Source organism: Haemaphysalis longicornis, unplaced genomic scaffold (assembly GCF_048455015.1).
Source record: "Haemaphysalis longicornis isolate Haplotype H1 unplaced genomic scaffold, Haemaphysalis longicornis Haplotype H1 scaffold_6, whole genome shotgun sequence".
NCBI lineage: Eukaryota > Metazoa > Arthropoda > Arachnida > Ixodida > Ixodidae > Haemaphysalis > Haemaphysalis longicornis.
In genome coordinates, this window is record NW_027526407.1 from 70,478,859 (window position 1) to 70,506,757 (window position 27,899).

A 27,899-nucleotide genomic window follows, 5' to 3' on the forward strand; every position below is an offset into this window, starting at 1 on the left:
TCCATGAGGCCCAGTAAGCTTAAGGAGAGTCATGCTCGGGGTTTTCCTGTAGGCTTATCGGGAGTCCGAAAAGTAGGGAGTCGGGAGTCCGAAAATCGGGAGTCCGAGTAATCGGGAGTGAAAACTAGGATTACCTTAAAACAAAAACCTTCATTGGCCTAATGGCCGGAAAAAATGTATTTATGCGCGTCTGTACACACGCAGGCCTACGCGTGACTAAGTCCGCCAGTGTTTGTTCGATCCGGTAGCACACAATGGCACTGTAAGGGTTCGCGCTAGATCAGTATTTGATGCCTCTGGCTTTGGTGGCACGTCATCATCGGAGTCGCTGTCCACCTGCGCCGGTTCGGGGACCTGGCGTACGATTTCGTCACCACCCAAATCGGCACTCGGCATGACGGCGCTAGTGATGGTGCTGCAATCTTCAAACGTAGCCGCACCAACATCGACACCGCCAAGCGGAAGTCGTCGAAAATGTTGGATGCTGCCGCAGGTGGCACCTCGGCTGTTGGGTTCTAGACTGTGTCACTATCCTAGTCCTCACAGCCAACCTTAAATCCCGCATGCCGAAAGCAGGTGCGTATCGTGTCCTCTATCACTGCCCTCCAAGCACCAGGCAAGATGCCGATAGAAGACAGCACATCCACAACGTAGCATTTGTGACTGTCCACACACAACAGCAAACGATTCAGAAGGCGCGATCGGTAATGCAGCTTTAAGTTCTTCATGAATCCTTGGTGCACTGATGGTATTCGGAGGCAAAAAATCCTAGAGCACCGCTGCTGGAGTCTGAAAAACCTAACGGCGTGCTCTGCGGCCTACGAACTATCGGTCGTGGATATACACGTACTTTAATGGGCCACGTGGGCGTGCCGCGAAAGTGTACGACTAAACAAGCGTGTCGGAATTCTCGACGTCCGAATAAACGTTGGGTGACTGTATAAGAGGGATGTATTGAAAATGTTACATATACCGAACGTCCGTGTTTTGTTGAACGATACATTTTTTAAACATTGCGACATTATACTTTTAAGCCATTGTATATGCCTATTCGTAATCTCTGACAAAAACAGCCTTACTTGGTCCCCTGTTGATAAACAAGGTATGGACGACCACCAAGAGTGTATTATGTTCCCGCTGAGTTCAACCAACTGTGTTGTGATTTTTCTATCAGAAATTCAAGATATAAACTATGGAATGTTGTGAGAAATAGATAATAAGTGTGTTTGCCAGCTTACTTCCTGTGCGTTTTTGCCATGAATCGTTAGGTATACTTCGACTGCTCGAACTTGTTCTTCTATTTGCTTTTTTTTGCCATGTATTTGCAATGTTTTGCCTTGTATGAGTGCCATGGCCTGCCATTCAGGCCTTACGTGGCCTTGGCAGCACAAAGGTTTTCGCTGGTTTCAAAAGGGAAATAAACGATCTCATCATTACCATCGTCTGTTCAGGCTACCAAGTGAACGCAGCGTGAGTCTACACAGTGCCGTAATATTTCGGCATTTGTTTCGGCTGTCTCGGTAGGGTGTTAAGATTCTTAAGATTCGGGGAAAGCCTTCGAAATGGCTACCGTCCTGAACAAGGAAAATTCGCGAGGGGATAGATAGGAGCAGCGAAAGTTGATGACGTCGCGACTGAGCACGTCATGTCCGTCCTGTCGCAAGCTGAGGCTTTCTACGACGGCCAGTATTCGGCTGAGCATTTAGAGATATGGCGTCGCATGCGGCTAAGCTGACGGGGCACCTTGAGTAATCTTGGTGACGGTATTGGCGACACCGCGGACCCTAAGCCCCCAAACATCAGCTGGAACCAACCGTGGCGATGCGTTTTAAGGTAAAGGGTAGAAACCTCAAACGGTGGCTGTCGGAGCCCAGGTCAAGCTCCGGCTGGTTGGCTCCCTGTCTGTTTACCCGGCAGGGAGCTCCGGGACCTCTCAGGCTATCAGGGTAACCCGAGCGAAGAAAGTACCCCTGTCCTCTGCTTCTATACTGTGCTATATGGTATTTTCTAAACCCCCCTGTTAAGTTCGGGCTCCTCATTGAATTAATGAAAGCCGCCGGTGGCTCATGCATCGGCGTTGCCTCCGCTTGTAGCTGCTATGCTGTGTTCCTTTCATGCAACCGCACGGACGCGAAGTTGGGAGCCGCTGAGAGCATGGTTTTTGTCCCTTCCTTTTGGGTGGCAAAAGACGCGGGGTGCTTAGCCTGAGTACCTCTTTTGGGTTGCTATGCGGTCAGCTCGACCGGGTGGTCTTAGCGAACGGCGGATGGGTGCACAGCAGTGAAAACAGGTCCGGCGCGGGTCTCCCTCCCGGATGGCGTGCACGCCGCTATCATGGCTTCCCGACATTGGGAGGTGGCTGCGTCGTTCGTCATGACAAGCTGACGGGAAGCGAAAGGATGGTGTCCCTTGGTGTCGAAAAGGCGCGCGGCGTGGTTTTTGAGGATTTGCGAAGCCGGCATCGGTGCTGTTTGTTTATGGGTCATTCGCCTCAGGAATACTCGCCTGGGGTTGAAGGAGCTCTTCCCGCTAGAGAGGCGGCGGGCAGCGGCGCCCCTTATATTCGGGGGAAGGGATTAGCTTATGAATTGCGCCGGCACGCGCGCAGACAAATGCGAGGCAGCACGGTGAGGACGCTGTAAGATGTTATCCGCGCGGAGACCGCTCTAAGCGTTCGGCTTTGGCTTTGAGCAGGTGTCGCCCGCTTAACGTAAAGGTTTGAACTCTCCACGCGGTCAGTGACTTTCGGTGGCAGATGTCTTGTATTTGCTTGTCGGTTGCAATAACGTGCGCAGGAAACGTACTATGAGTGCATGAGAGAGAGGGTTGGGTCACGTAACCGCAGGTGGGGACATGTGTAGGATTGGATGGTTCTTTTGGCCAATCAATGGCTCATGTAAATATTTTGAAAGGGGTTTTTGGTTTTTCTTGAACGCCCCCTTCGGAGGCGTGGTTTTTGGGATCAAAACCGGAGTGTGTCGGTCGAGAGGGACCTAGTTCAGTATAGATCTTGGCCGAACAGGATGCTGCGGGCAGAGTGTCAAAGTAACCATCAATCGGTCCGGATGTTGGAGTAATGTAAATAGTGTAAATAAACATAATATCCAGCAAGAAAGGCCGTTCTCATCCCTAACATTCTTCAAGTATCAGACGTCGGTCAACGGGGCGAGCCGAGATTCTCCTCTCGGGACGAGCATCAAAAGAACCTCCCTATTTCGTCTTCACCACTCATCAGGAAGAAGAAAAGCGAAATTCAACTGGCGCAGTCGACAGGACGACCACCACAGCGTGCTGAAGTTGGTGGGGAACTCGAGAGAGACTCCTGCAATGCAACGTTCAGCTCGGACCTACGACGGGCCAGACTCCAAGCCTCAATGAGGCGACACCTCAGCGGGAGGCCTCGTGAGCTCCAGCTCAAGGCCGCAGCAGCTGTGATCCGACTAGCCGCACCTCAGCGGGAGGCCTCGGGAGCTCCGGCTCAAGACGGTGGCAGCTGCGATTTGACGGAACAACATCTCAGCGGGAGGCCTCGTGAGCTCCGGTTCAAGACGGTGGAAGTTCCGATTTGACGAGGCGACACCTCAGCAGGAGGCCTCGTGAGCCCCGGCTCTAGCCGACGACAGCCGCGATTCTACGGGGCGACACCTCAGCGGGAGGCCTCGTGAGCTCCGGCTTAAGGCGGCAGTAGCTGCGGTTCAGCAACAAGACAACGCGTAGCTGCATTCATACTTGCAACCGCTTTTTCTTTTGCAAAAACAATAAAACAGTTCCACTGAACGTGAAAGCTGTAGGAAGTGTACTGCAATCATTCACCGGAGGAGGTGTGGCGCACGGCTTCTTACTACCACTTCTGACGCAATTCTCCTCTATCTGTCACTCCTGTCTTGATGAATGTAACTGTGATGGAATACAGGCTCTTCTTACGATCCCCAGCATTACGGACGGGAGAATAACGAGACAGGGCACCGGAACATGGCGAAGAACAGAAGATGGCACGCTTTATGGGGTTGGGTAGTAGCAGAAACACGCGGAGTAAGAAGCGTCGGGAAAAAAAACTAAACAGGGCTGCTAACTAAAAGAAGCACGAGTCCGTTTGAACGGAAGTCAAGTTGGCCAACTGCAACAGTCTCACGTGTTGGATGAGCTGTTTGGGAGTGTGCAGATTGGCTGGAGCGTCTTCGGCGCACCGGCGGAACTTCTTCGAACGTGGGCAGGTCGTGGGGCGCTGGTCCGTGCTGTCGTTCCCTGGCCGTCGCCTTCCAGGCCGTCGCAGGGGAACCACGGTCGCGCACCCGGTACTGGAACAGCGGCGTCCGGTCCGAAGGCTGCCCTCTCGCTCACGATCACCGCCGAGCAATCCGGAACACACCGTCCCCTTCGTCGGGATCCTCTCGTACCTCCTCTTCCTCTTCGTGGCACATAGCCCCACCATAAGGATTGGCCATCTTCTCTGATGAAATGGTCTTCAAATACGCGAAGTTACGGCTACTTCCTCACAGTAACATATGTTTGTTAAATAAAATTTTTCCGCACACACAGTGCTCACGCGCCTTCTTCTAAGACATCCTTCTTCTTCTTTGTTTCTGGTGCTGTCCGCTTTTTAGATGCTGCGCTGAGAGGAGCATCTCTTGCCGGTGGCCCTGTCCTGCGTGCGTCCGTCGTCCGCGTCCGCACAGCTACGTCTCTCCTCCGCTCGCCTTTTCTCCTCTCTCCGATAGCGAACACTCTCTCCCAACATGTGCGGTCGCGCCGCGTGCGGCGCTGCGCGCGGCTGCGCACTGTCCGCATGTGCAGTACTCTCTCTCTCCGCGGTCTCCTCTCCTTCGGGCACGCTGCGCATAGAAGCGGAGTGTCGTGCTCCGGCCGGTCTCTCAGTCGACGGTCGTCCGCGCTTGCGCTTGGTCTCTTGCCGTACCCGACGATTGCTTGATGCGACGCCAATGGAATCCCCTTCAGCGTCGCATCACACCACGGTTCCCACGAGGGGAGGTGGGCGTAATTTTTTTTACCTGCCTTTCTATTCGCACGTGCTGGAAGACCTTCTGCGCCGTTATGAACCCGTCGTGTTTTCCTTCGGCAGCCACTTTTTTTTTTCGCTCACTATCTTAAAAATCAACCTAATAAGCCTTCCTAACTAAAGTGCGTGGAGCTGTTGGTTATTTACATACTTTGCCTCAAATGAACCCGCAGTATTTTTTGGGCAAACGATGGGGACATGTATGACAAGTGCAGCTATTCGTGGAATTTGGAACTGTTGTGCCTATAAAAACCTCTTGTTGAAGTCTGATCTCAACGGGACAAGCGGTATATTTTCGAAGTTTCTGTTGGGGGGCGTGACGACGGGTGACTGCGTGACGACGGGGACGAGCTGCGGTAACAAGCCGGGCTCCTAAAGCGCTGTGCACTTAAAACTGCACTCGCACGGCTCGCGCGCAGAAGCGACTTCGTCGTAGTCTTCAGGCAGATCAACGTGGCAAACTTCAGCAGTAAAGCCCTTGCACAGCTCGCTTGTTAAAGGGCTCTGTCGTCGTATCTGGTCAGATCACCGTGGTACATTGAGGCGCGCTATAATGTGCTATGCTACCGGCGTTCTGGTTGACCAGTACGTTACTAGTACGGTACCCGGCGTACTGGTTGATAAATTTAGGCCTAACTTCGGACAGCCGAATATCCGCTTCTCGCAAGTCCTATACTCTTCTTCGAACTTTGTGCAAGCAACACGTGGGCCGCTTGTAAGCCACGTGCAGACATGGCAACTTTATTCTCAACAAGCGTCGGCCTGTGATACCCAAATTTTCACATTGAAAACGGAAGATTATATCACTTCTTCCCGGCCGGAACTAAGCGTTTCTGGAGTAAGTGTTAGTAAACATTTCTGCATAAGTACTCAAAATGCGCGGTAGAAGTGAATTTCAAAGTCTATTGATTTTGAAAAATTATGTTCAGCAGTGCTGTGTTAGTTCCACCAAAATATTAAATAACAAAAAATTGTAAGTTTATGTTCCGTACACTGAAAGAGTGTGCCAAAGTAACATTGACGACCATGACGCCTGAAAGTATTGCACTGTTTCTGGCACACAAACAGGCGAGAGCAAAAATACCTCCTCATAGATAAATGTATGCAGTCTTGTCATAGTGTTTCATTTTTATTTTGAGATATTCGCCGCGTGAAAAACAAGCGTGATTAACTATCCTTAGTTGTCGTTACATGTAATGCAGATGTAGTTTCTTAACGGAAACGGGGTTTTCTGTGAAGGTATTGTACAGCAAAATTTTTTAATTAAATTGAAGTTTATTTTCTGAATACAGAAAAATTGAGAGAAGGTAACAGGCGGCTAGCCTGACAGAGGCCTTCCCTCCGAGCACAGCTGACACGCAGCTGCATTTTAATACAAACAAAACAAAACATGGCAGTTAATTCGCAAAGCAGAGCATATCCGTAAAATGGTTTGCTAGGAAATTGATTTACATACAGGCACACTCCTATCAAAACGGAAAAGACACCGCTGTGTATTGAAAATAAAGGCAGATATCGCAACGCCATTTTGATTATTAATTCATTACAATAAGCTCAGGTTAACAATGACAACAAAAATACCAGTTGTATTTGCGGAGAAAGAAACTAGGCGGCCCATATTAAGTACACACAAGGAACAGAAACAAAGTAGGTACACTGGAGATTACGTTACATTAATATAGTCTAAAGGTGCTTTTCGATCTCTTCTTTTTAAAATCCACGTGCATCCCTACCATATTTAAAAGAAAGAGAATTTGGTGATCTAAATGTTGTCGGCCGTAATGGGTTCTTGTCTTTGGAAGCTTAAGCTGTTGCCGGCGAAAACTATATAAAGATGTTTCAGATACGTTATCAGTGATGTAGAGTTTATTTTTATATAAATATTGCAAAAGCCTAAAATAACAACCTTGGTTTTCCTTCAATAAAGAGGTGTTGGCCAATATTGCGCACGACCCATTTAGCACTCAAGAATGCGCAAAAGCTTTTTATGCAATTTTATCAGCATGTGATAATTCGTATTGGTGGTTATGCCCCCTATCAAAATGCAATAGCTTAATCTTGGACAGAAAAGTGAGTAAAATGCAATAGCTTAATCTTGGATAGAAAAGTGAGTAGTACAAGGAAGGTTTTAGCCACGTGGGAATCAATGAGTTTAACAGATACGGGCAGCCTACTGACCTACTCAGATAAATTGCCAAATTATAAATGTGAACGTTGCAAGAGAGATTTTCTTGAAACCAGGCACCGAAATTTTTTTGTTGCTCTTCTTGTTTTAGTTTCAGAGCTCGAAAAATAATCTCGACACCGTAATTTTTTGGCCTATTGATAGTTGGAAAGATTATGTATTTGGTTTTATTAGAATTTAGTGGGAGCTTCTTTAGAGTAGCCAGTCGGAAAACTGATTTAAGTCCGTATTGACCATGTTTTCCAGTTCAGAAAGGCTACGGGCCGTAAAGAAAATGTTAGGATCATCGGCGTTCATATTAAGTTAAGGTATGATACAATAAGGTATGCTACAAAAGTATGCTACCAAAGTCATTCATATGAATTAAAAAGAGCAAGGGTCCAAGAATAGAGGCCTGGGGTAAGCCTCTTTTAACTTTGATTTCGTCTGACGTGTCACAGCATACACTGACGTGCTGACATCGATCAGTGAGGTAGCTCCCTATTAACTTCAGTACCACCCCCCGTACACCATAATTTTGAAGTTTCTACAAAAGGACATCATCGCACACAAATCCGAACGCTTTGCATAAATATACGAATATTCCTGGAGTATATAATCTGCTTTCAAAATTATGTATTATATCGCACTTAACACTAAGTAAAGCCGCTACAGTAGATTTTCCTTTATGACAGCCGGATTGCCCATTGCTTATAATAAAGTTATTAAAAATTCTCAAGTCGAGTGTTTATGGCACGTTAGAATACTTTAGACAAGACTAGTAGAATTGAGATTGGCCTGTAATTGTTAAATTCTTTTACACAACCACCCTTATGAACAGGACAAATTCGTGCACTTTTTAACTCGTCCCCCAAAATTCCCGTCTCGAATGTTCTATTAACAATAACGGCTAAACTAGGGGATATTATATCAGATACATGTGTATTAGGTACGGCTTTTAGATCATCCAAACCCGAAGCAACAATGTTTTGAATATTCATAATATTTTCCCTGATTTCATTAGGTGTAACCGGGATCAATGAGACGGAATTAGCAATTGGGCTAATTGAGGATATGGGACTCTCAGATTGATCGCATCTATCAGTAGGCGTAATAGCATTAGCAAAGTGTGTTCAGAGAACAAAAAACTTCATATCTGGTTTTAAGGCCAGTAGTTGTCATTATATTGTCACCAACTTAAAGACGACACAGTTGTCTTCAAGGAAAAACACTTTATTGGAGCGAACTTGTGCTCCCCTAACAACTCAAAGGATACACAGGCGGCGAAGCAGCACTCAATAAAGTGACGTGTGCAGGTGAGCTCCGGCGACTCGAATGCCGCGGCGTCTGCTCTCCAGACTTTTATCTTTCGGCGCGAGTATTTCTGGAACCGTCGATTTACATCCAGAACATTGTAGATCAAACAAGATTATTCTGGGCTAGTGACGTTAGGGCCAAACAGTCTGCCCATCTGAATAAGATAGCCCGCGCGGCATAAAAATAAAGAATGGAAGACGCGCTTCGCTGGGAACACAGATAACAGAGGGGGAGCGTGGCCGGCAAGTAAAAACAACAATAAATAAACAAGCCCATACAAGGTTCGCGGCATTACCCCCCCCCCCCTCTAAGAGTGCATCGACCGGATGCTACAATAGAAGACAGTCCGAACAAACAACAAAAAAGTCCGTCATCTTGCAAGGTTTCAAGCGAAACACGTGGACGACTTCGGGCCGCGTGCGTCGTCGTGATGTTCCGGAATCACCATCTGGGATCACTTCGTAGGTAAGTTGACGGACACGTCGTAGAATCTAGTAGGGTTTGAAATACCGTCGCAGAAGCTTTTCACTGAGTCCGCGTCGTCGGATGGGGTTCCAATCCCAAACACGATCCCCTGGGTGGTACTCGGCGTCTCGGCGTCGGAGGTAATAGAGCCCGGTATCCACCAGCTGCTGGTCCGTTGAACGAACTCAAGCGAGCTGGCGGGCCTCCTCCGCCCACTGAAGGTATCCTTGGACGTCGGGGTTGAGGTCGTCGTCTTGTACACGCGGAAGCATTGCGTCGAGCATCGTAGTCGGCCGTCTTCCATAGACAAGCTCGAACGGCGTCATCTGCGTAGTTTCCTGGATAGCCATGTTGTACGCAAACGTGACATACGGGAGCACTTCGTACCAAGTGTTATATTCAACGTCGACGTACATTGACAGCATATCCGCGATCGTTTTATTCAAACGTCCCGTAAGTCCGTTCGTTTGGGGGTGGTACGCCGTTGTAATTCGTTGACCCGTGTTGCTGTAGCGTGATATTCCTTGCATCAGCTCCGCAGTAAAACCGTTCCGCGGCCCGTGATTAGGACTTCCGGGGGTCCATGTCGCAGCACAACTTGGCTTATGAAGAACTTTGCGACTTCTTGGGCAGTCCCCCCTCGGAAGAGCGGCGGTCTCTGCGTAGCGCGTCATGTAGTCTGTCGCTACGACAATCCACTTGTTCTTGGATCGGGATGTATACAGAACGGGTCCAGAAGGTCCATTCCAATCTGTTGGAAGGGCCTTGATGGGACGGCAATCCACTGCAGAAGTCGTTCGGGTCTCGTCGGTGGCGTTTTTCATCGCTGGCAGTCGCGGCAGCTCCGGACGTAGTGGGTAACATCGGATGTAAGGTGTGGCCAGTAGTACTTCGCCTTGATTTTTCCAATTGTGCGGGCTGTGCCGAGGTCTCCGGAAGATGGGTCGTCGTGGCACGCTTCCAAAATTTCGTCCCGACAGTCTGCGGTGATGACAAGAAGGTTATTCGTTCTCGCTCCGGGGATGAAATTCTTCACTAGAACGGACTTTTTCAGGCGGAATGCTGGTAGGTTGCGTTTGAAGGTCCTCGGCATGGCGCCGTTGCATCCTTCAAGGTAGTCGATTATGACGCGGAAGTCGGGGTCGGCACGCTGATGGACTGCTAGGTCGCTCTCCGTCGGGACTTGGAAGAACGCGCTGTCTTCATCAGAGTCGTGTGGTGGTGCTTCGACGGGAGCGCGGGACAGGCAGTCGGTGTCGTAGTGTTTCCTGCCGGATTTATAGACGATTGCAACGTCGAAATCTTGCAGACGCAAGCTCCACCGCCCAAGACAACCTGAGAGGTCCTTCAAATTGGCGAGCCAACAGAGTGCATGATGGTCTGTCACAAGCTTTAATGGTCTACCATACACGTATGGGCGATATTGCGAAATCGCCCATATAATAGCAAGGCACTCTTTTTCAGACGCCGAGTAGTTTTTTTCCTCCTTCAACCGACCACGGCTGGCAAACTCGATGAATGTTTCGCTACCGCTTTGTTTTTGGACGAGAACGTCACCCAAGCCTATATCACTGGCGTCCGTGTGTATTTCCATTTCTGCGTCTTCGTCAAATATGAGCGAGCACGAGCGGGCTTTGCAGGCGTTTTCGCAGCAAGCAAAGTGCTTTTTCTTGGGCGTTTTCCCAGCTGAAAGGGGTGCATCTCTCGTCAGGCGTGTGAGTGGCTTTGCAATGTGCGCTAAGTTTGCAACGAAGCCCCGGTAGTATGCGCACAGTCCGAGAAGTCTTGGCACGCCCGATTTGTCTTTCGGCCTTGGGAAGTTCACAATGGGTGAAGTTTCGCCGGGTCAGGTAGGACTCCCACGGTGTTGACGACGTGGCCCAAAAACTTGAGCTCCTCGTACGCGCAACGGCGCCTTTCAGGCGTCAGCGTTAACGCCGACGTACGAAGGGCCTCGATTACAAATTCAAACCTTGGAGGGTGTTCGTCGGAAGTCCGGGCGAATACCACAACGTCATCGAGGTATACGAGGCAGGTGTGCCACTTCAAGCCAGCTAGCACAGTGTCCATGACTCGTTGAAACGTTGCTGGCGCCGTGCACAACCGGAACGGCATCACCTTGAACTCGTATAGGCCGTCCGGGGTTATAAATGCAGTCTTCTCTGGGTCTCTCTCGTCCACTTCAATTTGCCAGTAGCCGGTCTTCAGATCCATCGCTGAGAAGTACTTTGCATGGCAGAGGTGGTCGACGGCGTCGTCGATTCGTGGCAGGGGGGCACACGACCTTTTTGGTGATTTTGTTCAGTCGCCGGTAGTCAACGCAAAACCTTAATGTGCCGTCTTTTTTCTTCACGAGTACGAGCGGGGCAGCCCAGGTGCTTTTCAAGGGCTATATAATGTCGTCGCTGAGCATGTCGTCGACTTGAGTGCGGATGGCTTCCCGCTCGTGGGAAGAGACGTGGTATGTTGACTGTTGGATTATTGTTGACTGTTGGGTTGGGCTCCATCTTCGGTTATTTTTCCGTGCTTCGCTAGAGGTGTCTGACGTAGTTTTGAGTTCGAAGAAAAACACTCGCTGTAGCGACGCAGCAAAGCCAATAATTTGTTCCGGTGTTCTTGCGGTAGCGCCGGATTCACGTGAGGATAGGGTGTGACGATAGGGCGCAGGTGGGCGAGGTCGACGGAGAGCGGCCGCGTAGGCCATCACTTGCGGCTCGCGGGGAGCTTCTGGCGTCTTTGGAGTTCCCAGCGCTTGCTGCACTTCTTCTCTAATGACGTCGCAAAGAGAAGCGACTTCTGGTTGCGGCGGCGTTGGGAGAAGTTTCCGCAGCTCCTGCCTCACTATTGCGCGAATAGTCTCGCGTAGGCTATCTGCTGGAATCCGCATGCTATCCACGTAGTTCGCATTGGCCGGGCCGACAAAGTTGCCGTCGTACTCCTTAGTACGCATTTCGAGGGACTTTTCAATTGTGCTGGCTTCGGGCACGAATTCGGTGACGGTTTTGGGCGGATTGTGTACAAGTCCAGCAAACAGTTCTTCCTTCACACCGCGAATTAAGAAGAGTAACTTTTTTTCTTCCGCCATGCAAGGGTCAGCACGCCTGAAAAGTCTCTTCGTCTCCTCGACGAACACAACAATGCCTTCGTTAGGGTGTTGGGTCAGCGTATGCAGCAACACTTTTCCCGCTCTTTTCGCACAACCATGGTAAACGTCGCTAAAAATTGCGTTCTGAATTCGTTCCAGGAATCTAGGGAGCTATCACTGCTCTCGAACCAGATCCGTGCTGAATATTCAAGGTAGAAGAACACTTGCCTCAGTGTCTCCGCGTCGCCCCATCGGTTAAACAGCCTGACCCGTTCGACTTGCTCCAGCCAGTCTTCGGGATCCTCCGAAAGGTGACCCATGGAATGAGGGGGGCTCCCTGGGTTGCTGAAGAATGAGGGCAGGATTGGTAGCGCTGGTCATGGTGCCTGCGTTGATCATGGCGGTGGTCACGACGTCTTCTTTCTTCACTTTATCCGGAAGCAGCACAAACTCCGGCTGAAGACCTTGCTGTCGGCGGCTGACACGAGCGGGGCTTGCTTGTCGGCTTGACGAGGGCTTTGGGTGCATTTACCCAGCACCTCCACCAGATGTCACGCAGTCAAGGACGACGCAGTTGTCTTCAAGGAAAACAAGTTTATTGGAGCGAACTTGTGCTCCCCTAACAACTCAAAGAATACACAGGCAGCGAAGCAGCACTCAACGAAGTAACGTGTGCAGGCGAGCTCCGGCAATTCGAATGCCGCGGCGTCTGCTCTGCAGGCTTTTATCTTTCGGCGGGAGTAATTCTGGAACCGTCGATTTACATGGAGAACATTGTAGATCAGTGAACATTATTCTGGGCTAGTGACGTTAGGGTGAAACAGTCCGCTTATCTGAATAACATAGCCCGTGCGGCATAAAAATAAGGAATGGAAGGCGCGCTTCGTTGGGTTGGGTACACACATAACACAGCCGAGCCTGGCCGGGCAGTAAAAACAAACAATAAATAAATAAACCCATACATGGTTCACGGGAATATTTTGGGGACGCAGATGACAGAACCGAGCCTGGCTGGGCAGTAAAAACAAACAATAAATAAACAAACCCATAAATGGTTCGCGGCAATATTTAGACAGCTCCCTTCTGTGTGACCTCCTCTAAGGTTATTATTAGATGCGAATGCATCTCTTGCTCTGAGGCATATCCCTCCTGCGTCGGCGTCGGCGGCGTCCGCACGCCACCTGCGCATGCGCGACTCTCCTCCGCTCTTCTCTCCGACAGCTGTGCCCAACACTCTCTCTCCGTCTCATTATCATAAACAACAGCTGCATGCGCGCGCTTCGCTCGCTTCGCTCCGCTCCCGTCGCACAGGTGCGCGCATGCGCGACTCTCCTCCACTGTCTCCTCTCCTTCAGGCGCTGTGAATATAAAGCGGGTAGCGCGCTGCGGCGGTTCAGTCAGCACTCGCTCTCTTTCGAATCCGCGTGACTTCGATTGATGACTTCGTGCTTGGCTTGATTCTTCCGATGAAGACGTGATGGAAGCGACGGTCCCTTCAGCGAGTGGATTGACGCAATCCAATGCCCGCGTCACCCCAAACGCTCAAGGTAACGTTACGACCATAGAGAATCAACCAATGGAAACGCCAATTGAACCCCCCCGATGCGTCGCATCACATCAGGGTTCCCCTCGCGGAAAGATGGGCGTAATTTTTTATTCAAAATTTTCTTGGGGTCATTATGTATATTCCTTAACAGCCGTTTGTAATGCTCTATTTTTGCTTTTTTCAGTTCAGCCTTCAATTGATTTCGGTATTTTTTAAAGGCAGCAAAGCTATCCCGGTCCTCTGACTGCAGAAAGGAATGAAACATGTTATTCTTGCTTAACTCTTTTTAGAAGCGTTTTGTTATCCAAGGTTTGCGTATTTTTTACATCTTGGCCTGGTTTGGTCTAACGGAAATGCTTGACTTTTTCTTTAAATACGCATTCGCAACCTGTGACATAAACAAGACTACTAAAGTGTTACAAAGATTGGTCATTTATCTTTAGAATATTTTTTCCCCTTGACGTTGACGACAATTCAACGAGAGTGGTACTAGACAAAATACGGTGAAATGGTCGCTTATCTCGGTCAATAGTACTCCTGCGGTGCAAAGCGGTGGTCGTTTGTTTGTGACACATATATCAAGAAGGCAGGCATTATTGACGTTATTCTGGTAGCTTCAGTAATAGCGTTTTCACAAGCATAGGGATTTACTAGTTCCGTGAACTGTCTTGATGAAGGATCATTCAAAAGCATATATTTATAGTACCATTACCCATCATCACGAAGGTAAGGCCAGAACAACTCAGAAACTGAAGTACATTGACTAAGACTTAAACAACCTGCGTGTTGCTAGCTGGTGGTCTACATAATGCAACAATCATAATGCTTTCTACGCGTACGGTGAGGCATTCAACATTGGTAGTTACAGTAGAAAATTCTGAAATCAGTTCATGGCTGGCTGTTTTTTTTGCATACACAGCTACACCGCCGCCACGGTCATGTGGTCGTATACCATCATATACATAGTTTTAAAAATGTGGAGCGTTCTCGTCAGAAGTGACCCATGTTTCAGTAAGAAGCATTACATCAAAAGAGAATGTGAGTGAACTAAATAAATTCAGCAAATCATCATTTGCTGCGCATGTTCTTATGAATTAGTGGAAACTTCTGTCTGGACTGCTGAACTAATGTATTGAGTGGACAGTACGGTAGCTGCTTGGAATAAATGTAGCCATGCTGTTTATTCAGCATTATTTCTGCCAAGCAAAGATTTTGTCTTATTCCGTTCTTATCGTCCGGTCAAGGTCATTTAGAGTTGCTATCCTTATACATGGGACCCTTCGTCTTTTCGTGCGAACACCTTTCCCCCGGCAGTCCACACGAACTTCGAGTTCCCGTCACGCTTTTTTAGACCGCAGCACCGAGTAGTGGCTTGCGTTGCCCAGTAAGGCGTCCATTTACGTATAACGGACTGCTGGCCTCAAAGCCGAGTTCTGTGGCAGTGAAGTTCACCTTTTTTCCCTTGCCAAGGAATGCGTTCCTCTCTGTTCGTCGCACAAACCGGACAATGATGTTTGTTTGGTCATGCTTGCCAGTTGGTACCCGATGGCACAAATCAATATTTGCTTAAGTTACCGGTTCGTGAATAAGTTCCCCGATTTTTTCTAGTACAGCGACTGGCTCTGTATCCAGAGGTATGCCCTTAATTTGCCGGTTGTTGGAGCTCTGGTATTGCTCCATCTCCTCCACCCGACGGGACAGTCTGGCATTTTCGACCTTCAGCTCTTGGTTTTCCTTCAGCAGTTTCTGAATCTCTTCTTTCATCCCCTTAACGTCCTGCAGCACATCCTTGAGTGCCCTCAGCTTAGCTTTCAGTTCCCGCTTGAAATCTTCTTGTGCCTTAGCTGTTTCGTTTGCCATTGTACAGCTGAACGAAATATGCGCAAAAAGAATGACAAGAAAAGCATGGCAAACACAGTAATGCGTTCGGCAGCAGCGCACAGTTTGCAGTAAAAGTACCGAGGTCAAAAATGAAATGCGAGAAATCGCTTTGCTTTTATTGGCCTGATAACGGTCGTGAGGAGGTGTCTTAGTTGTTATCACAGATCATCTTCAGTCGTTCCATATTCCACTCGAAACTCGGGTCGAAGTGTGTTGCGCCTGCATACGAATCATGCACGAAAAGAGATATCGTTTGCGTCTGTTACCGACCGCCTAACACTCCCTCATTGTTATCGTAAGATTCCCCTAATCTAATATCTTTGTTTTAAGCGACTTAAATTACTGCCGAATAAATTGTTCCGGAAGCGGCCCGAGCATTTCTTGTTTCTCGCGCAAAGCCACTGAATTCCTTGACTTCTCTGGAACTTTTCGTATTTCGCAGCTTGCGAAGCAAACGACACGCGCCTCTCTGGTAAGTACTAACGTGAGCGACTTGTTTTAATAACATCGCCAGATCGTCTCCACTCGCTCGCCGTCGCGCCAGGTCCCAGCGATCAGTGTTTTGTTCGCTTTCGGTAAACATAGATGCCAACCAAACTGTAAACAAACTGTAGCTCATTACAGGTTACCGCAACGCCGAATTTTTGGCTAGTAAAGCTGAGCTCAAAGCCCTCATAGGTGAGTGTAAGGTCCAGTTTTATGAACGCACTGTAACAGCTAAGTGGGCCTTTTAAAAGGTAAAGTACGCTCTTTGATGGAAAGTAATTGTTTATTTATTTATTTCTTTATTTAATGGAAGTGCTCACCAACAGCAAGGAAGAATCTCGGGTGATGCACTGGGTACAGGAGTATAAAGTATCCAAAGGGAAACCATATCAGGAAAGGAATAAATCAGAAATCCATTAAAACATTTGTAGATATATACAAATGTGGAGTGTGATTAAAGAAGGTAAAAACGAACCTCTGAGGAAGTGGTCGGAGGTCGTGTGTAGAGTATGAGCGTGTGATCATATACGAGCATAAAAAAGGTGGTGCTTTTGGTGATGAAACACGAAGAGAGGGACACCGGGAAGTTGGACCTCTCCACAAAATGCTTACATTCTTCCCGCTTTCCGTCAGCTAAGGAATGAAAGATTGGTAAGCTAGCCGTGCTTATATTGGCTCACTGGTGAGTAACGATAAAGTGAAGCACATCTGAAGCGCATATGAACCATTTCTAGACGAAGGTATGACGCAGGGCTTCTACAATTCACAACTGCAGTGGCAAACTCGAGCTTAGCTAAAATTAGGGCGCGGTAGAGTCAGAGAAATATCATCGGTCGGTGAATACAATGGTTGCCAGAGAAATCACGCCAGGCGTGTGAAGACGAGTTATTCAGGCAGTTCCCACGAGAGTTCAAAAATAGCTTTTGTATCCATGATTACACCCAAATCACGCAATACAGTACCGGGTTATACGGGTTCGCTGAGGTGAGCGTGCGAAAAAATGAGTGGGAAACTATGATGAATATATGACATTACGATAGTTTTTGAGAGATTAAGCTTTAAACAGTTCCTATCGCGCCATCTCGAAAACTGCGTTCATGCGATATTGCAGCAGGACATGATCGTTCTGAGAAGAAAACTTGCGATAGAGCATCTTATCATCGGTATACGGAGAGAGCTAGCAGTGCCTAGTAGCGGGGTAGTGGTCAATAACAGAAATGTCAGTGAGAAGAGGGCCGAGTGTCGAGCCTTGAAATACACCTGAAATTATAGCGAAAGGCTGCGAGATGACGCCTTTAAAAGAGACACAATTAGACCTGCCTTTTAAGTAACGGCCGAATCACTGGTTGACCAACCGTGGGATAGACCGCATTTAGAGAAATTGCGAAGCAGTAATATTAATTACTGCGTCGAAGGCCTTACAGTCGAAATATGCTGTACCTACGTGTTGGCCAGAAAGCACCGGGGGGCCGATGTCGTTTATAAAACCGACGAGGTTTGGTTCTAGTGAACCTCCGTGCCTGACGCCGTGTGCGTTAGAAACGATTATTGGACGCTTTGCTGCTAACGGGTATCGATGGGTGACTTTTTCGGCGACTTTGAGAAAGGAAAACAGGGTGATTGGCCTATAGTTTGCGGGCATTTAGGCCTTTCCAGACTTGGGCAAAGACAAGATGGCGCCTAATTTCCAGTTAGCAAAAGTTTCTCAATAGGTGAAACACACATATGATGTGACAGAGTAAGGGTCCGAAGACAACCCAATAATGCTTCACAATGAATCAAGGAATGCTGTCGCAACGCGTGGAATTTTTCGAGGGCAGTTTGCGGAAGGCGGCCATGACATCAATTTCGGTAATGTTAGTGATTTGCAATACTGGCCGCTGGCACTGAAAACACAGTTTGTGGCTGGTGTCTGAAGATGTCGAGTAGGTAAAAAATGATGTGCGAGAAGTTAACACTCACCTCTTGGGTCAGAAACACTTGTCACCATCGTGAAGTGTTAGAATTTCGTGGGCGTCACCTGTGGGGAACCTAATATACCGCGAGAACTCGCGACAAAAGCGGGTAAGAGGTAATTCACTGTTGTGACAAAACGTCTTTTGTCCTGGGAATGAATTTATCTGGAAGTATAAGGAAAAGAACTCTTTTTTAGTCGTGCCGACAGGGCTTTAGGAAACCATTGTTATGCGAGACAGCTCAATTCCTCCACAAACGACGTTTTCGGTGAAGCCGGTAACAGGTGTTTTGTCGACTGCATTTTCTTGTACTTCTCCAAATCATCCGATACTTTACCTCCTCAGTTATTTTTTCATGAACCTTGAGAAATGAAATATGGACTCATATAGTTGACTGGACCGAATAGTTTTGTCTAACGGAACGCCATTTGTAACCGGTAATGTAATTATTTCGAACTTTTTTTCCTGTTCATTCGCATCAGGCGTGCCTTAAGGATCTGCATTTTCCCCTGTGCTCTTTGGGATTTACATCAGTGATCTTTCTAGCACCATTACGTCTTCCATCAGATGGTTTCCGGATGATTACTGTACCGTTCTGATTGCGGCTCGTCTCTAGTGCCGGCTGATATAAACAGAGTATTCGAGTGGTGAATTAACTTGCAAATTTGGCTAAACATTAAAATATAAAAAAGGAGAATTTCATTGCCTTTTAATTCTCCTGAGACTTCAATTACAAACTGAGGGGCCGCCAACTTGAAGATACTAAAACGTATAAGTATTTACGAGAACGTATAAGTCATAACGTTTTCTTGGAAAATGCACGTTAAGTAAATAATCAACAATGCTAATGGGACCCTTCGGTACCTCATACGTACCTTGTCTGCTAGGATTTCTGACTTCAAATTGACGATATACAAAATACTAAATCATCCCTAACCTGAGTATGCCTGATAAGAATGTGACCATGGAAACAATTATTTGGTAACCATTATAATCCGCAAGCAACTGCAGCGCACGTTCTGTCTGACCAACTACCCTATGTCCAGTGTAAGAACTATGAAGCTCACCGTAACGCTTTCTCAATTTGATCTTTTTTACGAGTTTGACCATTCTAATCATATTGTGGAAAACGAAATGGTAACTTGTTCATCCTACAAATCACCACGCACTGATCATCCGCCCAAGGTCAACGTTGCGAAATGACAAAGAAAATATTTCTACATCCTTCCATTACCAGAACCATCAATGCGCGTGCATTTCAAGCGGTTTCCGAAAGATACTTTTCATCCTTCAAAACAGTGTTTCCTTCTGTATAGACGTAAATTCTATCACCCTGCATAAAATCTCGAAAGCTTATTGTTCGTACGTCTCACCTGTATTTTGGCAGAACCTAAATATTCCCCACGTGTAAAATGCTTTTGCACTTGCAGCTAAACCACCACCCTCTGCAACGCCCCCTGGGTGTTGAAATTACTCGAATATATAAAATATTAAAAATTCCCTAGGCTTCACAAATGAGGCTTCTCAAAGCATGCTTCACGAATGTGCCAGGAAACCGTCAGTGGTAGGTTAATATATCTTTCCTCGTAACACAAACGACCGGAAACTAAACTTGTATTCTGTAGGAGACAAATCGCAGCAATTTTAATAAGTTCTCTGGGGCACATTTGAAGTATCAAAAATACTTAAAACAACTTAAAAAAGAAAAAAAACATTTCAACCACCGTAGACAAACAATGTTAGCACTGGTTCTGGTAAACCATAGGAAGCGACGCGATAAGCGTTCCTTCGACAAAAAGGAATATGGAACTTGTATACTTGGCTTATATTAGCTTAGCCAAGGTGAGTGACCTTTGTGCCTTAATAAATACATAGATACGGGACTAAACTAGTGGAACACCGCTAAATTGAGATGTAATGTTAACATTCAAGTTTGAATTATTGATCCAGGTATTCGAGGAAAAACACCTTTAATTAGAAATAAATCATACATGGGGGTTTAACCCACCGACGCTACAACTGGGTGATGAGGCGCGGAGTAGCGGAGAGCTCCGGATTGACTTACCATCTTGGTATTGTACCAGCCCGGAATGTCGGCAGCTGAAGGAGGCAAGAAAGAGGACATAGAGCTGGTTTACAGTTTCAAGAGGAGGCTTTATTTTCAAAAGATGCGTACGCCGAGTGCCCGGTAGCCGATATCATCAGGGGTAGGAGTGCCAAAGAACATCGGACCTGCAACCAATCCCCAACCCCCCTATACAATAGTGGAGGAGGCGGTAGACCGGTCAGGACCGTACGTTAAAGCTTGACCGGGTGAAGAAGGCCGGCGCAGCCAGCCGCACACAGGAGATCCATGATTATGAATCCCCTCTACAGGGTGGGTTTCCTAACAGCACCTGTTATTCTTTATGAAGATGTTATTGATTTGTTCATTATGGTCGTTATGGGAAGACCGCGTATAATTTGGACTGCAGTTTCGCTAGGAATTAACCTTTTTATTTATTGACTTATTAATTACGCAGGCTTTTCAAAGCCCAAGCAGGAAAACTTGACGAAATTTATTACTAGCCCATACTCTCTGTGTCAGTTATTACGCTCTGGATAACAACCGGCTAAAGAAACTGGCGTGATAGTTGTTCTTTTCTTGTCTACCGTATTGTCACAGCTGTCAAAAGTTTACAAAAAACTCAGCGTTCGGTTTGCTTACTCAAAGTTTCCGGTGCGCTTTACAGAGAACCCCCAGCTATTGAGTATATGGGGTATAGTTTTGCAGATGTGCTGAATTCCTGCATTTAGGGAGGATTTAAATCGGAGCTCATTCAAATGGCGAGACAGGGTAAACCACTGTGATACGCACTGTCGCCCTTCATCTTTAACGTCACCATGATCAAGCTGCCTCCACTCCTAGAGGATATCCCGGGAATCCAACATAGCCTCTACGAAGATGATATTACAACCTGGGCGACTGGAGGCAGTGATGGGGACCTGGAGGAAAGGCTGCAGCAAGTTGCCGATGCAGTCCAGACCTTGCCTGCTCACCTCAAAGGTCTTGCCGTGGTACACCAGCAAGGAAACAGTGATGTCGGGCACAATCCTGATGGCGCACCCTGAGTTGGCTGAAGAAGCGGCTATTGCGCTCGCGATAGCTAGCACGGAAGCCAAAATTATTGTATCTGATTCGAAGACGGCACTAAGAAACTTTCTGGCCGGACGAATATCCCTGCCAGGGGCCAAAATTCTTTCGATGTTTATTGGCGACAGATGCAGACATGTTAGCCTTGTATGGACATCAGCACTCTTGTCCCTTCCGGGGAATGAACTGTCTCGCGAGGCAGCCCGACTTTTCGGCAACCAGGCTGACCTAGACGGAGACATCGGGCCTACATTCATGGGGAGCAGCGACAGGCTGGTCCCGTACAGGGAGATTACGCACCACTACATGTTGAGCCGCCTCAAGTACCCTGCACTACACTCCTCCCTCAACAGATGGCAGTCGGTTGCGTGGAGACGACTACCGTCAAACACCTCACCCAACGCCGCTCTCTACAACCGATATTTCCCAGACACATATTCAGACAGATGCAAGTGGTGTGCAGACAAAGCCACCCTATAACACGTCATATGGGCCTGCCAACAGAAACCTCGTTCACCTAATAGAGCATTAAACGTCAGGACTCAAGAGCAATGGGAGGCCGCGTTGCTCAGCTCTCACCCCGACTCACAACAACTACTCGTGCAGCTGGTGGAACATGCCGCTATGGCCCACGGGCTCATGGCCGCCATCTAACAGGGAAGGCTAGGTGACTTTCTTCCTGTCGCCCCCTTCCTTCTACCAGTTTGGACTCAAATAAAGTTCCTTCTCTCTCCCCCTACCCCCCTCTCTTCTCTCTCTCTCTCTCCTGGTCTTGCAAAGTTCATTTGTGACTACCCAACAACACACCCCAGTTACGAGGAAATAGTTTTTAGGTGATGATATGGCAACACCCGCCAAGTGTTCACTCACTCACTTACAACATATAACAGCGGAAACAAAAATGAACTGCGCTGAAACAGGGGATTGACCCTTCCAAACTGCTCCTGTCGAAGAGGCTTTTCATGGGCACTGTTATCGCTTTGGTTAGAACATTTGAACCGCACGTGCAAGCTTATTTTGTCATACGTCAACGTGTGACTTAAAGGTTATTGCCTGACGGGCTGCGTAAAAGAACATTAGGCACAGTGAAGTTTTTCAGTAATATTGTTAAATAGCTGACTTTTCTCTTCGTATGTTCGCTTTGCGCATTACAGGCCTTGTTTGTGAAGGGTATTATTCGCCTCAGCGTGCGCACATTCCAATGAAATAAGTTGTGAAACTTATGCTTGTTAACTAGCGTTCCAGAGAAGAAAAGGCGGGCGATATGCCAGCGCCTCGACAATCTGCAAGCTATTCGCCTCCAGCAGGATTCCTGGCCTACCAGCCCCTCTGGGAATGTGGAGCTCCGTGCTTTATTACGCGCTATCATAAGCGAGGAGCTACAGCGGCGTGACGCTCCCTGCCCCCAGAATGCTCCTGTCTGCGCACATGGACTGCGGGACGTGATCAAGGAAGCGCTGGAGTGTATGACCAACATTCCCCAGCCATGTCACACTGCTCAACTACTCATTCCCACGTACTCAGAAGCTGCGTCCCGAGAACCCATTCCCGTGGAAAACATCGTGCATCCCACTGCGCCAGCCCACTTGACCGCCCTCTCTGCGCCATCGATACCGGCACCTTACTCGTCAACGTGGCGACCGATGCGTGCTCCAGGCGACTGGCCTGTGTGCTTCTACTGAGGCATCAGAGGACACATCTCCCGTGTTTGCCGCAGACGCCAGCTAGATGAGTGACGAGACTATGCCCCCTTCGAACGAGACAACCGCTTCAGCAACGCCCCCCGTCAGCGTGGGTACTCGCACCCTCCAGCCCACTCGTCTCCCTCTCCTGACGTCATGGACTATCCCCGCGATTCTCGCCCTATTCGACGTCGTTTCCTTTCGCCATTCCGTCGTGCCTTGTCACCACTTCGACCTGTTACCAATGCCCCCAAGATGAGGATTCGCTCTCGCTCGTACTGCGGCTACCTTCCCTGAGTTGTGAATTCCCCTTCTTGAACTGCTTTCCAGTATATATCCAGCAATACACCGTTATTCATGGCTTCCTCGTAACATCATATGGTGGAGGTTGCGCTGTGATCCCTGTCGGTACGCTTCACTCAACATGGAGCAGTGTAGCGGTCGCCAAATCGGTCTTCAGACCCTGCCATCGAACGAAGAAACAGCTTAAACGGCACCGATCATCATCGTGTACCACTCAAGAGTACCCGGTACGTTCAGCGGCACGGATAATGTCGACGTTGAAGACAGGCTCTGCATATGAGCGCGTTAGCTCTCATAACGACTGGGATGACACTTTGATTGAGAGACCGTCTATTATTCCTTGAGGGGCGCAGCAAAGGCTTGGTTTGACTCCAAGGAGACCACGGCAACAAGATGGGAAGGCTGCAAGCAGGACCTCAGTGACCTTTTGGGGCAGCCGGTAACTAACCACCTTGCTGCCAAACTCCAGCTGGCCTTCCGTGTGCAAACATCTACTGAATCATATGTTGCGTCGACTCAGGACGTTCTCGCACTGTGTTAAAATGTCGACAGCCGGATGTCTGAAGACGACAAAGTAGCGAATGTGTTGAACGGCATCGCCGATGACACTTTCCACCTGCTTGTTTAAAGGACTGCGCGAGTGTCGACGCCATACTCCCGGAGAATGGCATCGACACTCCGCCGCATCGCTCCGCAGTACATCGGCTTCCCCAACAAAACTTCGTCGTGTGAGGACCTTTCCCCATGCCCCGCTTCTGCAGCTGAGGTGAGTCCTTCCCCAACCGGAAGCATCACTAAGGTCGTACGTCGGGTGCTTGAGGCTATGGCTCCGGCGCTTTCCAACCAAGCGCCTGATGGCGGTATGCATATGCTTCCCCTCATCCAGGCAGTCGTGTGCCAAGAAATTGCGAACATGGCTTTTCCTAGCTCCTGCTCGGCGAATTGCGACAATGTCCGCTACAACTACGTCTTCGCCGACCCACGGGCTGACTTCGGCCTTCTTTGCTCTCGGACAAGGAACCTCGCTGAATGGCGCACCGCGGACAATAGGCCCAATTTCTTTACCTGTAGTCGGGTAGGTCATGTTGCCCGTTACTTCCGGTCCCGCAGGCTTTCGTCGCACCAACACCACCACTCTGTTGATTCTTTTCCAGTCGCCGCCACACCTCGCCGTTTCAGGAATCGTTATCCGTCGCCGTATGCCGCGACGTCCACCCACGCTTCCCAATTCAGCCGTTCGCCTAGGGAGCCTACATGCGCCGCGCCTTCGTCGTTTAGGGTGGCGACAGCAGAGTCCAAGGTTTCCTAACGGTGGCTGTGGCGGCCGCCAAACTTGACGGGCCGCCATATTGGACCCCTAGTGCCCGCCCGACCTAGGGAGTCGCAATGCGGCGAGCCTACGCAGGCGCGGAACAGGCTATCTAGCACGACCTGCTTCGAAACGATCGTGCGTGGTTAGTGGTTATCGCCAAGCAGCTTTCCAAAAGCTTACTGCTGCTGGGCACAGTTGAGATCGCGGGATCATTCGTTTAATGCGGCATTCACGTCCTTGGTAAAGGCTTGCCATTGCCTCCTTTGGAGGCACTAGCTGTGCGCAGAAGCGCGCGACTGCGCGATTTTTCGTGCCTGGAGCTCCATGTGGCGTATAGCCGGTGTATCTTGTTTTTCACATGCAGAATCGTGCTACGGTGCAATTATTTTTCGCAGGTCAGTTCGGTGGCAAGCAGGAAATATATCTTAGATTCAATAAAATTAGTCGAGAATTAAAACACGTCGTGAGCAACTGACACAGTGGAGAGCAACGTCTCGAGAGAAAGGCGCAATATGAATGCAGGCACACCAGTGTTCTTGGTTTTGAATGCTTGTTTCAGGCTGGTACTGAGGAGCAGCAAAAGAAAATGTTAGCAGGAAAATATTTCACAGCTTTTTTGAACACACTATAATGTAAGGCATCAATTTTTCTTTATTACAACTGTACGGCAATGAAGTTTCATAGAGACCTTAACAAAGGCACAGTCCTGAATTACGATTGAATGTACCACTCAAGTCGTTCAAGTGTCCTCACATAAAAAAAATTGATCGTAGCTACGTATCTTGTCGGTGCTGTCGGTATCTTGTCGGTGCTGCTCAAAACTTGAGTCTTCAAAATGTGCCTGAAGAAAAAAGTCAATCTTAACAACAATATTTGAAAACCACATAATGCACTTGAATTACTCGCTCGCGAGGCAGAATGCTTGCTCTCGTGCGTTTTTTTGCCTTTTGGAATGGAAATTGATTATGCCCTCTAACTAATGCAGTACGGGAATTTTTATGGGGCGGTTCGCCACAGAAATCTTTGCAGACTTTAGTGACCCCTCATACGCAGTTTGGCAGTGTTGCATGAAAGAATCAATCATATATTCCACCCCCGTGCGGAATATCAGCACAAGCAACGCAGGGGACAATGTTTTCGGCGACCCGATGAATATCCAGCACACGGCAGCTTCAAAGTCGATTGCCGAACGCAGCTGAGGGATGAGACAATACTCTGAATTGCAGCGCGTTCGAAGATTGCGCAGTCGCTCAGCGATCGCTTTTGTCGCTCGGTATCAACCAATTTTTGTCGCAGTGACGAGAATCGCGCCTTTTCTGTCGCAAGCGTGAACGGTCCGGGCCTTTCGGGGATGCTTTATAACCAGGCTTAGTTTTGAACATTCACGTTTCTTGCATGCGTAATCCGGCATAATCGAGCCACGCAAACAATCCAGTAGCGCGCACGCTGCATTCGCACGCTAAATTGCCGCTCGGCTGCGTTCAACCGTCGCTGGAAGCCATCAAAACAGGCCATGGCCTGCGCTACCGGCGCGCAACGGCGCTGCGGCGACGGAGGAGACGTTGAGGACACGACGATGCTCGCTGAAAGCGTTGCAGGTGCAGACCGCTTAAATAATAAAATATAGCTGCAAGTACGCGTGCAAAAAACATGAAGCGAGGTGCAATACTCACAGCGCAAACACGAGAAGCAGCAGTGGGCTCCCAGCGGTCCCTTTTCACTTGAACGAGCCAGCGCTTTCTTCGGTTCGGGCTGGCCGGGAAGCGGAACATCCGTGTGACTTTTAAAGACGATAGTCTTTCTTAGGCTACTTAAACCCAGAAATTTTGGTCTGTCTGTATGTCTGTCTGTCCGTCTGTCTGTCTGTGACTCGATTCAGCCACCCGGCCAAAGTAAAACAATGCCTGCGCAATAGTCTTATATAGTCACATCTAAATGTGCCCGTCTAATTCCGGTGTAATGTTCATACTTGTCAATAATGTTGAAGAACAACAAGACATTACGCATATATGAGACAGCAAATTAATACAGAAGTGATATTTGCAGCGTTCCTTTATAAAAAATCGTACATGTTTGATTTTGGCGAGATTAAATACTTCATCAACTGAAGATAAAAATATCACTCCGCCGTCGCCTGCTGTCGCCCGCGCCATATAGCTTCAGGCGGCATTTGAAGAAATCAAGTGTGAACAGTTACGAAAGGTTCCACTAGATAGATTGCACGTTCTGCTTGGAACGCACGTGGACTTGGGAAACGCGGTTCTATAAACGTGGAAGTAGGGAGCCTCGATTCACGCGCGTCTTCGCCGTACGGCAGCGTTGGCATCGAGACACCCGGTTTGGAGCAGTGGAACGCGGGAAATTTAAAATGATTTAAGCTAAGCTTTGGCGTCTTTACCTTGGGAGGAGCGCGACGCAAGAGGAACAACATGAGAGGTGAGCGGGAAAGCGATGGGAGGCATTTACTTAGCAAAAGTCGATAAAGACTATCGTTTTTGACGACATTTGCAACACAAGGAGCAGATACGCGGCCAATTTTTCTGCAATGGTTCGTACATTGCGGAACGCAACAGCCGGGCATTTTTGGTCTCATACAACTCCCAACACGTTCACCGAGCTGGCGTGGTTATGAAAAGCTTCCCGTGGTCAACAAAAGTCACCGCGGGTCACAGGCGGCAAGGACGCAGCCCTACGCACACGGCGGCAGCGAACCGACTGGGGAACAACATGACGCCGTATCAGCCCCGTTGCTATGGCAACGTGTGCTGGCAACGCTGCCCGACGGCGGAAGGCGGCACGAGCTGTGTCAAAGAGTGGCACCACCCTAAACGACGAAGGCGCGGCGCATGTAGGCTCCCTACGTTCTCCATCTCTACAGCGCCACCTATCCCGCTCACCTCAGCCTCGCCGTTTCCAGTCTCCCGCCCAGAGCGGACGTACCTCCTCGGGAAACTGAGGAATGCAGCTCCCGGAGGTGACGCTACATTTTCAACCCCTGCCCGAAGCTCTCCTCTTAAGATACCGGCTCAGCATAGTTTATTGGAAGTACCCGTAGACGGCGTGACCGTTATGGACCTCATTCCCACTGGTGCGCAAATTTATATTGTGGGTGCTGCTCATCGTCGTCGTCTTCGCAAAGTACTGACCCCGGCCCCTTCTTGTGCTGTGCGTGTCGCTGACGGAGGTTCATCTACGGTTTCCGGAGTAGGAGCTGCCAGTGTCAACACCGCTGGCAAACAAACTGTTGTTCTTTTCAGTGCGTAGGACCAATTCCCATATAACGTTATTCGCGGTCTTGAATTCCCTTCTGCCCAATCTGCCCTAACTGACTGTTCACGAGGCCTACTTCATTTTCAGCTGCCGTAGTGTGACGTCGCAATCGACGAAAGTCGACAGAAGTCATGGTTCGTATCCGCGGTACACACACTGTTACCACCGTATAGTGCCGCCTATGCCCCATTGATGCCGATTCCCGCTGTTGCAGACGGCGTGTACGAGTTTTCGCCCATCTTTGACACGCTCCTTGCGTGCTATGTGCCGCTTCCTCACATTA

The 27,899-nt window shown here is 48.7% G+C and overlaps 1 long non-coding RNA gene across 2 annotated transcripts in view; it reads left to right on the forward strand.

Moving 5' to 3' along the window:
• Positions 1–18,249: 18,249 nt before the first annotated feature.
• LOC144141631 (uncharacterized) overlaps positions 18,250–27,899 on the forward strand; it is a 33,852-nt gene continuing 24,202 nt past the window's right edge. For both annotated transcript variants that reach the window (XR_013316658.1, XR_013316659.1), the window contains exon 1: positions 18,250–18,353. This is a non-coding gene — a long non-coding RNA (uncharacterized LOC144141631). The remainder of the gene's footprint in view (positions 18,354–27,899) is intronic.